This window comes from Arachis duranensis, chromosome 1 (assembly GCF_000817695.3).
Source record: "Arachis duranensis cultivar V14167 chromosome 1, aradu.V14167.gnm2.J7QH, whole genome shotgun sequence".
NCBI lineage: Eukaryota > Viridiplantae > Streptophyta > Magnoliopsida > Fabales > Fabaceae > Arachis > Arachis duranensis.
The window spans coordinates 62,278,782-62,290,273 of NC_029772.3; positions in this window are offsets into that span (position 1 = coordinate 62,278,782).

Here is an 11,492-nt window from a genome sequence, read left to right on the forward strand (position 1 = left end):
ATCTTTCAATCTTCGGATCATCTTTTGATCATGTTTTTATGATTGAACCCTCTTTGGGAGGCTGGCCGTTCGGCCATGCCTAGACCTTGTTCTTATGTATTTTCAACGGTGGAGTTTCTACACACCACAGATTAAGGTGTGGAGCTCTCCTGTACCTCGAGTATTAATGCAATTACTACTATTTTCCATTCAAGTCAGCTTATTCTTGTTCTAAGATATTCATTCGCACCCAAGAACATGATGAATGTGACGATTATGTGATGCTCATCATCATTATCACTTATGAACGCGTGCCTGACAACCACCTCCATTCTACATGCAAACAAGGCTTGAATGTATATCTCTTGGATTCCTTAATCAGAATCTTCGTGGTATAAGCTAGAATCCATTGGTGGCCATTCTTGAGAATCCGGAAGGTCTAAACCTTGTCTGTGGTATTCTGAGTAGGATTCAGGGATTGAATAACTGTGACGATCCATAACCATTTAAATCCGCCTGACTGAGATTTACAAGATGACCATAGCTTGCTTCATACCAACAATCTCCGTGGGATCGACCCTTACTCGCGTAAGGTTTATTACTTGGACGACCCAGAGCACTTGCTGGTTAGTTGTGCGAAGTTGTGATAAAGAGTTGAGATTGCAATTGAGCGTACCATGTTGATGGCGCCATTGATGATCACAATTTCGTGCATCAATTTTCCCGCCAATGCACTTCCCCAAAATAGGGTTTCTAACTGTCTCCAAGCTCTGGTCACGTGCTCTCTTAAAAAATCATGTGTGACCACCGGCGCGTACACGCACAACACGCGCACGCGCCCCTGGGGAAATTGCAATCCACGCGTAAGCGCAATCTGTGCGGACGCGTCCATGAGGTTCATGACTTAGCCGCTACACACGCCGGCTCGTAGCTTGGCTCCTAGCTTTGGCTTTAATGGCGTAAACCTGCGCGGACGCGCCATGTGCACGCACGCGTCGGTGCCAAAGTTTCCAAAGCTTAATTTCCCATGCTCCTTTCCTTTGTACATGCTTCCATTCTCTTCTCCAAGTCATCCTTGCCCTATAAACTTTGAAACCACTTAACACACGGGTCACGACATCGAATGGCATAGATGAGGATTAGAAATATATCTAATTTAGTGCAAAAGAAGCATGTTTTCATCCATGAGGCAAAATTGGGAAAGGAACACAAAGTCATGTATTTTCATATGAAAAGTGTGTAGAATCATTGATAAAACCCTTGAAATCAATACCGGATAAACCCTAAAAATGGGATTTATCAAAGAAATTGTGATCATCAACAATGGCGCCAAAAACTTGGTAGTGCTCTCAAACGTGAATCACACTTTGTCACAACTCCGCACAACTAACCAGCAAGTGCACTGGGTCGTCCAAGTAATACCTTATGTGAGTAAGGGTCGATCCCACGGAGATTGTTGGTATGAAGCAAGCTATGGTCATCTTGTAAGTCTCAGTTAACCGGATTCAAATGGTTATAATGGTTTTTGAAAATAATAATAAATAAAACATAAAATAAAGATAGAGATACTTATGTAAATCATTGGTGGAAATTTCAGATAAGTGTATGGAGATGCTTTGTCGCTGTTGAATCTCTGCTTTCCTACTACCTTCCTTCAATCCTTCATACTCCTTTCCATGGCAAGCTGTATGTAGGGCATCACCGTTGTCAATGGCTACATCCTATCCTCTCAGTGAAAATGGTCCAAATGCTCTGTCACAGCACGGCTAATCATATGTTAGTTCTCGATCATGTCGGAATAGAATCCATTGATTCTTTTGCGTCTGTCACCACGCCCAACAATCGCGAGTTTGAAGCTCGTCACAATCATTCAATCCCTAAATCCTACTCGGAATACCACAGACAAGGTTTATACTTTCCGGATTCTCAAGAGTGGCCGCCAAAGGGTTCTAGCTTATACCACGAAGATCCTGATTAAGGAATACAAGAGATACATGCTCGTTTTAAGGTAGAATGGAAGTGGTTGTCAGTCACGCGTTCATAGGTGAGAATGATGATGAGTGTCATGGATCATCACATTTATCATGTTAAAGTGCAGCGAATATCTTAGAATAAGAGTAAGCATGAATTGAATAGAAAATAGTAGTAATTGCATTAATACTCGAGGAACGGCAGAGCTCCACACCCTTAATCTATGGTGTGTAGAAACTCCACCGTTGAAAATACATAAGTGATGGTCCAGGCATGGCCGAATGGCCAGCCCCCATAAACGTGATCAAAGGATCATAAGGTAATCCAAAAATAATCCAAAGATGTCTAATACAATAGTAAAATATCCTATTTATACTAGACTAGTTACTAGGGTTTACATAAATAAGTCTAAATGTAGAAATCCACTTTCGGGGACCACTTTGGTGTGTGCTTGGGCTGAGCTTGAGCTTTACACGTGCAGAGGCTTCTTTTGGAGTTAAACGCCAAGTTGTAACGTGTTTTTGGCGTTTAACTCTGGTTTGTAACGTGTTTTTGGCGTTTTACTCCAGAATGTAGCATGGAACTGGCATTGAACGCCAGTTTGCGTCATCTTGATTCGAATAAAGTATAGACTATTATATATTGCGGGAAAGCTCTGGATGTCTACTTTCCAACGCCGTTAAGAGTGCAACATTTGAAGTTCTGTAGCTCCAGAAAATTCATTTCGAGTGCAGGGAGGTCAGAATCCAACAGCATCAGCAGTCCTTTTTCAGCCTGAATCAAATTTTTGCTCAGGTCCCTCAATTTCAGCCAAAAAATACCTAAAATCACAGAAAAATACACAAACTCATAGTAAAGTCCAAAAATGTAAATTTTGCATAAAAACTAATAAAAACATCCCTAAAAGTAGCTAGATCCTACTAAAAACTACCTAAAAACAATGTTAAAAAGCGTATAAATTATCCGCTCATCACAAGCCCTCCACTTTGGCAAGGTTAGCCTTCCCTTATCTCATCTGTCACCTATGCAATTTAGCCGGAATTGTCATAGAAGAAGACATCCTCATTGAAGAGGATAAACCCATCACTAAAAAGAGGATGGAGCAAATAAGAGAGGACCAAAGAGCCATGAGGGAGGAGCAACAAAGGCAAGGAAGAGACATTAAGGAGCTTAAGCACTCCATAGGATCTTGAAATTAGTCTAATTATTTTGATGTGGTGGCAACACTTTTTGTTTTCTGAATGAATGCTTGAACAATGCATAATTTTTTTGATAGTGAAGTTTATGAATGTTAAAATTGTTGGCTCTTGAAAGAATGATGAACAAAGAGAAATGTTATTGATAATCTGAAAAATCATAAAATTTATTCTTGAAGCAAGAAAAAGCAGTGAAAAATACAAAGCTTCGAAAAAAATGGCAAACAAAAATAAAGAAATAAAGAAAAAAAAGCAAGCAGAAAAAGCCAATAGCCCTTTAAACCAAAAGGCAAGGGTAAAGAGGATTGAAGGCTTTGAGAATTAGTGGATAGGAGGGCCCAAAGGAATAAAATCTTGGCCTAAACGGCTAAATTAAGCTATCCCTAACCATGTGCTTGTGTCATGAAGGTCCAAGTGAAAAGCTTGAGACTGAGTGGTTAAAGTCATGATCCAAAGCAAAAAGAGTATGCTTAAGAACTCTGGACACCTTTAACTGGAGACTCTAGCAAAGTTGAGTCACAATCTGAAAAGGTTTACCTAGTTGTGTGTCTGTGGTATTTATGTATTCGGTGGTAATACTGGAAAACAAGATGCTTAGGGTCACGGCCAAGACTCATAAAGTAACTGTGTTCAAGAATCATCATATTGAACTAGGAGAATCAATAACACTATAGGAATTCTGAGTTCCTATAGATGTCAATCATTCTGAACTTCAAAGTATAAAGTGAGATGCCAAAACTATTCATAAGCAAAAAGCTACTAGCCCCGCTCATCTAATTAGAACTAAGCTTCATTGGTGTTTTGGAATTTATTGTATATTCTCTTCTTTTTATCCTATTTTGTTTTCAGTTGCTTGGGGACAAGCAACAATTTAAGTTTGGTGTTGTGATGAGCGGATAATTTATACGCTTTTTGGCATTGTTTTTAGGTAGTTTCTAGTATGTTTTAGTTACTTTTTAGTATATTTTTATTAGCTTTTATGAAAAATTCACAGTTCTGGACTTTACTATGAGTTTGTGTGTTTTCCTATGATTTCAGGTATTTTCTGGCTGAAATTGAGAGACCTGAGCAAAAATTTGATTTAGAGGCTGAGAAAGGACTGCAGATGCTGTTGGATTCTAACCTCCCTGCACTCGAAGTGGATTTTCTAGAGCTACAGAAATTCAATTAGCACGCTCTCAATTGCGTTGGAAAGTAGACATCTTGGGTTTTTCAGAAATATATAATATTCTATACTTTGCCCGAGATTTGATGGCCCAAACTGGTGTCCAAACGCTCACCAGAGACCCTTTTTCTGGCGTAAAATGCCAGAACTGGCACCAAAGCTATAGTTAAACGCCCAAACTGGCACCAAAACTGGCGTTTAAACTCCAAGAAGAGCCTATGCACGTGAAAGCTTCAATGCTCAGCCCAAACACACACCAAGTGGGTCCCAAAAGTGGATTTCTGCACTATCTACTCATTTTCTGTAAACCTAGTTTACTAGTTTAGTATAAGTAGCACTTTTTACTATTGTATTCACATCTTTGGACCACTTTTGATCTTTTGATCAGGTCTTTGAACCCTATTTCGAATGTATTATGCTATTTGGGGAGGCTGGCCATTCGGCCATGCCTAGACCTTGTTCTTATGTATTTTTCAACGGTGGAGTTTCTACACCTCACAGATTAAGGTGAGGAGCTCTGCTATTCCTCGAGTATTAATGCAAGTATTATTGTTTTTCTATTCAATTCACGCCTACTTCTCCTCCAAGATATACTCTTGTACTTCATTTAGTTAAGTCAGAATGAATGGGTGACAGGTGACAATCACCCAATCTTCGTTACTTGCTTAGCCAAGATCCGTGTGCCTGACAACCACAAAATGGTCTACATGATGTTCAACGTAGTCATTGGACGGCAGCTGGAGTATACTCTCTTTGGTCTCTGACCCACGGATCTGAATCACCTCTCCTGACAACAGAGCATTCGAATCCGTGACGTTAGAACCTTCATGGTATAAGCTAGAATCAATTGGCAGCATTCTTGAGATCCAAAAAGTCTAAACCTTGTCTGTGGTATTCCGGGTAGGATTTGGGATGGGATGACTGTGACAAGCTTCAAACTTGTGACTGTTGGGCGCAGTGACAGTGTGCAAAAGAATAAATGTATTCTATTCCGACACGATCGAGAACCGACAACTGATTAGCCATGCAAGAAACCGTAGAGGACATGTTTTCACTGAGAGGACGGATGGTAGCCATTGACAATGGTGATCCACTGACATACAGCTTGCCATGGGAGGGAGTACGCATGATTGAATGAGGACAATAGGAAAACAGAGGTTCAGAGGCAACAAAGCATCTCCAAATGTTTATCTAAAATTTCCACCAAGGAACTACATAAGTAACTGTATTTTATTTTCCATTTTATTTATCTTTTAAGTATCAACACCTCATAACCATTTGAATCCGCCTGACTAAGATTTGCAAGATGACCATAGCTTGCTTCAAGCCGACAATCTCCGTGGGATCGACTCTTACTCACGTAAGGTATTACTTGGACGACCCAATGCACTTGCTGGTCAGCTATGCGAAGTTATGAAAAGTGTGATCACAATTTCGCATACCAGTAGTCACCAAGAACCTTTCTTGCATCTCCTTCATTATTAGGCTCGGCTGCCATGCTTTCAGCTTCTTGTTCGAAAATCCTTGTGAGATTTCCTTCGGAGTGTTGTGCTTTAGCTTGTTGTAAATGCCTCTTTAAGGTCCTCTCAGGTTCAGGATAAAAATTAAAGAGAGGTTCTTTATCCCTGTTCCTGCTCATAAACAAGAAAAAGAAAACAAGAAGGAAGAAGAATGGGAGCTCTATGTTCAAGAACAGAGGACTCCCTGTGAGATGTGAAGAAGAAAGAAGAACGAAGATAGAGAAGAGAGGAGAAGAATTCGAAAAGAGAAGGACATAAATTCGAAAATAAGAAGTAAAAAGAGAAAATATTTTTGTTTTTATTTTATTTATTAATTAAATTTGAAAAAAAATAATTCACTAAAAAGATTTGAAAATTAAATAATCAATTTTTGAAAAAGAAGAGAGAGAAAGAGAGAAGATATTTTCAAAAATTAGAAGAGAGAAGAATTAGTTAGGAACTTTTGAAAAATAACAAAGAGAAAACAAGTAACTAATTAAGAAAGATTTGAAAATAATATAAGATAGAAGATTAGAAAAGATTTGAATTTAAAATTTAAAATTACAAAAGATAAGATAGAAATTCAAAAGATTTGAAAAGATTTGATTTTGAAAATTGAAATTGGAAAAGATAAGATAAGAATTTGAAAATGATTCGAAAAAGATTTGGAAGAGATAAGATTTGAAATTTGATTTTTGAAAAAGATTTGATTTTGAAATTTGAAATTTGAAATTTGAAATTTGAAATTTAAAATTTTGAAATTGAATTTTAAAATTTGAATTTGAAATAAGAAAAGATAAGATTTTTGAATTTTAAAGAAAGATAAAAAGATAAGATAGTAATTTGAAAATAGATATGATTTTTGAAAAGATTTTGAATTTGAAATTTAAAACTAAGATAAAATAAGATGATGATTTTGAAATTAAAAATTGAAATCTTTTTTATATTTTTGAAAATTATGATAAAAAAAAGTTAGAAAAGATATCTTTTTTTATTTTTTTTGAATTAATGAAGAAAGAGAAAAACTACCAAAAGATAGCAAATTTAAAATTTTTAGATCTAAAAACAAGATTTCTAAATTTTCAAAGACAAACACCTAAAGACACCAAACTTAAAATTTTAAAGATCAAAACAAGAAGAAAAACAAGAACAATTTGAAGATCAATAAGAACACTAGTTTTGGGCCTTTAATTCTAAAGCAAAGTGTGAACTATTATATATATCTAGAAAGCCCTGGATGTTAGCTTTCCATAGCCGTTGAGAACGCTCTATTTGAATTTCTGTAGCTCCAGAAAAGCTCCTTTGAGTGCAAGAAAGTCAAATATTGACAGCATCTGCAGTTCTGTCTCTGCCTCTGGATTAGACTTTTCCTCCATCTCCTCAATTTCAGGCAAAAAATACCTAAAATTTTATAAAAACATACAAACTCATAGTAAAATCTAAAAATATGAATTTTACACTAAAACTTATTAAAAAATAATAAAACTTAAACAAAACATGCTAAAAACTATATAAAAATAATGCCAAAAAGCATATAAAATATCCGCTCATCAACGGGTATCTACTAGAGTCGCTCCCAAAGCCATGTTATCTTGAGGGAGAAAAACTCCTTCTTCCTATTGGCTCTCCATGCACCCATAACCCGAGGTGGTATGCGACGTCCTATAGGGTGATGGTGCACTCATTCCTTGGTAGATGAAAAGTGTGTGTCTTCGGATGCCAATGCTCCACGAATGCTGTGATCAGGGAGTTATCAAATACAAAATTTCTGAGAGGCACCGTATCGCCAAAGCTAGCCTCCCTCAAATAAAGGATAGTAGCGTCCGGTGGGGTAAGTGTGTGACTCACTCACCTAGAGAGAAACAACCGAGGCCTCTGATAAAAAATGAAAAGTTGAATAAGAAATTTATAAAACTATAAAGCTAGATTAATTAACACCAAATTATACTCCCAATTAACAGTCACAAAAGAAATTAACTTAAATAAAAAACATCAACTTAATTAATTAATAACTTTATTAATATACATGTACTTAATAAATAACTTCATTTAAATAAAAATATTGTACTAAATAATTAATAACCAAGATACTACACTAGTTAATTAATAACTAAATCAATAAAGAACTAAAAATAAATTTGACAAATGAGTAGAAATATTTATTTAATAAATTAACTTAAATAAAAATGTTTACTTAATTAATTAATAATTTTATTAGTAAACATGTATATTTAATTTAAATAAAAAATCGTATTAAATAATTAATAACCAAAATATCACACATCTATTGTATTAATAACTAAATTAACAAGTAAGTAGAAACAAATTCGATAAATGAGTTAAAATATTTACTTAGTAAATTAATAAACATTAAGTTAGTTAATAACTAAATTAATAAATATTAAGTTAATAAATAAACTTAAATTACTAAAAGTAAACCTTATCAACCGTACATTCATCCATCTAATATGTTTTGTATACTAATTCTATAAAAAAATATTTAAACTATGGCTTCATTTATACATATTCTAACATAAATAAAAAGACAATAATACTAACTTTAAAGTTGGCTGTTCCTGCATTGTGCCATATCGCATTCAGGCAATTGATGTCCAAATTATGTATATATGCACGTGTCATGCTCATCTAGTAAGTCGATAATATAGTCAGAAGAGGGTAGAAATTGGAGAAAATTTGAAAAAATAGATGAAAAACAATTCCAAATGATATTGTAAACGAATTGTATATATAGGCCGTATTTAGTCTTATCTCGTTTAAAGTGTAAAAGAAATAAAACTACACGTATCTCATTTACAAGTCCTTACACAACTTATATATAAATGTAATACGGTTATGCCATTTCTTACTTTATCTCGTTTACAGTATAAACGAAATACATGTAATTTTATTTCGTTTACACGATAAAAAATAAGGTGCATTTTTATAAAATTTTTATAAATTACATATTTTGATAAATAAAATATTTATTTTATTTATTTAAAAAATAATCCGTCAAGGAGGTCTTCCCATTTACTTAGATTTATATATGTAATTTATTTATATGATATATGATAAATCTATAACTACAGTGGAATACAATTAAAAATTATATGAATATATAATTAATCCATACAACTATATTCTTATACGAATATCAAAATCGTTTTGTGTATAAATAATATTATTGTATCTTCTATTCAAATATATTATTAGGATTTAGATTTTTTAAATTTTGAATTTAATTTTAGAAGATAAAATATAACCTATCATTATTTATTTTATAAATAAAACTAAAAAAATATATAAAAAATATTTAATCATAAAAAAATTTATTTTATCTTTTAAAATAAAAATCTAAAATTTAAAAAATCCAAATTCACATCATTAACGTTAAAGTAACGATTTTAGACCAAGAAGATCGATAACATTTACATGTTTCTTATCCTATATCTGTAAATTAGATTCAAATATATCCTTAGCTTACCGCAAATTTTAGATTAGAATATAGGATAATAAATTTATTTTTAAAATTAATAAAGTCAATAAAAAATATATTATCCGGGACAGATTTATTCACAAGGGAGTGGGCAAGTGATATTAACCACACTATATTAAGTTATTATAAAAATTATTTTATTAAATTTAACTCTAACAATGTATAAAATTATTATGTTAATTAATTTTAAATTAAAAAAGATTGTCTTATTAAACTTATTTTAATATTAAACTTTAAAAAGAAAAATTAATAAAACTATAAAAAAATAAAAGTCAAAATAAATTACACCTTTATAATTACTCTAATTATCTCAACTTCCCAAGTCCCTAGCTCTTGGCTTATGTTTTATTCTTTTTTAATTTTTAATTCTATCTATTAGATTTTTTTTATTTAATTTTATTATTTGTTAGTCAACTACTTTATATTAGATATATGTTTTGACCAAGGTTATGATACTAGACCAATCAAAGAACAAGTAGAGTATCTGATTTATTGGTTTAATGATTTGATCGAAATTTAATTAGAGTTCAATTAGTTTTATTAAATATTAAATAAAAATATTAAAAATTAAATATATAATTTTAAATATTTAAAAAAACATCAATCATCAATTAAATTATTTTAAAAAATTTAACAAAACATCATTAACTATCATCTATTAAAATTTTAAAAAAGTAAAATAGCAAAATAAATTAGTTCAGATTCACTGAAATTAACCATCAACAATTATTCCAATTTTATAACAATTATAGAAACCAAAAACTTAACACACTGAAATTTTTGTGATCTACTATTATAGTATGAAAAGATCCACTGAGTGAAAAGTCCAAAAAGAAACCATGGAAGTCTTGATTTATTGGAATGTCAATATATGACAAAGTTGTAATATGGAAGATCTCTGGAGAAAATGTTCCCATCAATCCAAAGTGCCACATGCTCAATTCTTGGAGGAGAGGCAGTAACAACAAAGCATTGAACTATTCATGTCAAAAGATAGTGAAAGATAAGAGTAACCAAGCATGTGACAAGTTTAAATAAGTCAAGTTCTCCAATTAACACAGAGGAAGCAACAACATTATTCTCCCGAGTTCTCACAAATAATCAGCAATTTTTATCGATCAGCAACAAAAATATAAAATAAAAAAGGTGGATTCTATGGTGTAGAAAGGAAATTGTTTCTACATGTGTAGAAGGATAGGTGTCAATGCATTAGTAGTTTATGTTGATGGCTTTTGGATGAGGAAGAATTAATTAGAGTACACAAGTATTGATTCATTGGACCCACAAAAAAAAAGAGTGTGTGACATTATATATGTGTCATAAAGACAACTTATTAGGTTTTTTTATTTTAATAAATTGAATAAATATTTTATTTATTAAAATAAATAATTTAAAAAATTATTACCATGTAGACGAGATATATGTATTTATAAATATAAAAATATATTTTATAAAAATAATAAAAATATTAATAATTTAAACTAGACCAAACTCTTAAAAATAGAATATTTCAATTAATATGAAAGGTAGACGATCTTAACCGTACTACTTCCATCCACCGGCGTTTTTTATTAGAATTTACACTAAATCAATTCAAATAATAATAAGGCGGGATTCGAATCCCCAACACTTGCTTAAGCAAATTAGTGAGCTAACTACTAGACCAAGTTCATTAATTAGTTAGTTAAAACCGCCTATTTCTTCTATTATTTTGAAACTGCTCATCTTTTCTATTATTTGAAACTGCTTATCTTTCTTATTATTTGAAATATTCTATTTTTAAGAGTTTGATTTAATTTAAATTATTAATATTTTTTATTATTTTCAAAAATTATATTTTTATATTTACAAATACATATATCTCGTTTACAGTAAGGAGATATATGAAAATTGAAAAAATACACATATCTCAATACGGATAAAATTATCTCGTTTACAGTATAAATAAGATAAGAGATGCTTATGTATTTTCCTAATAATTTTTAAAATTATTTATTTCAGAAAATAAAATATTTATTTAATTTATTAAAATAAAAAATTCCCACATATTATTTGATTTATTGTTAATAAATATGTGTATCACTAATCAAATTAGAATTAAGTCCATTAGATGAAAAAAAATTTGAAAAAAAAATATTTTTTTAATATTAACCAAAATATTTTTCATAGAATTTAAAAAAGAAAAA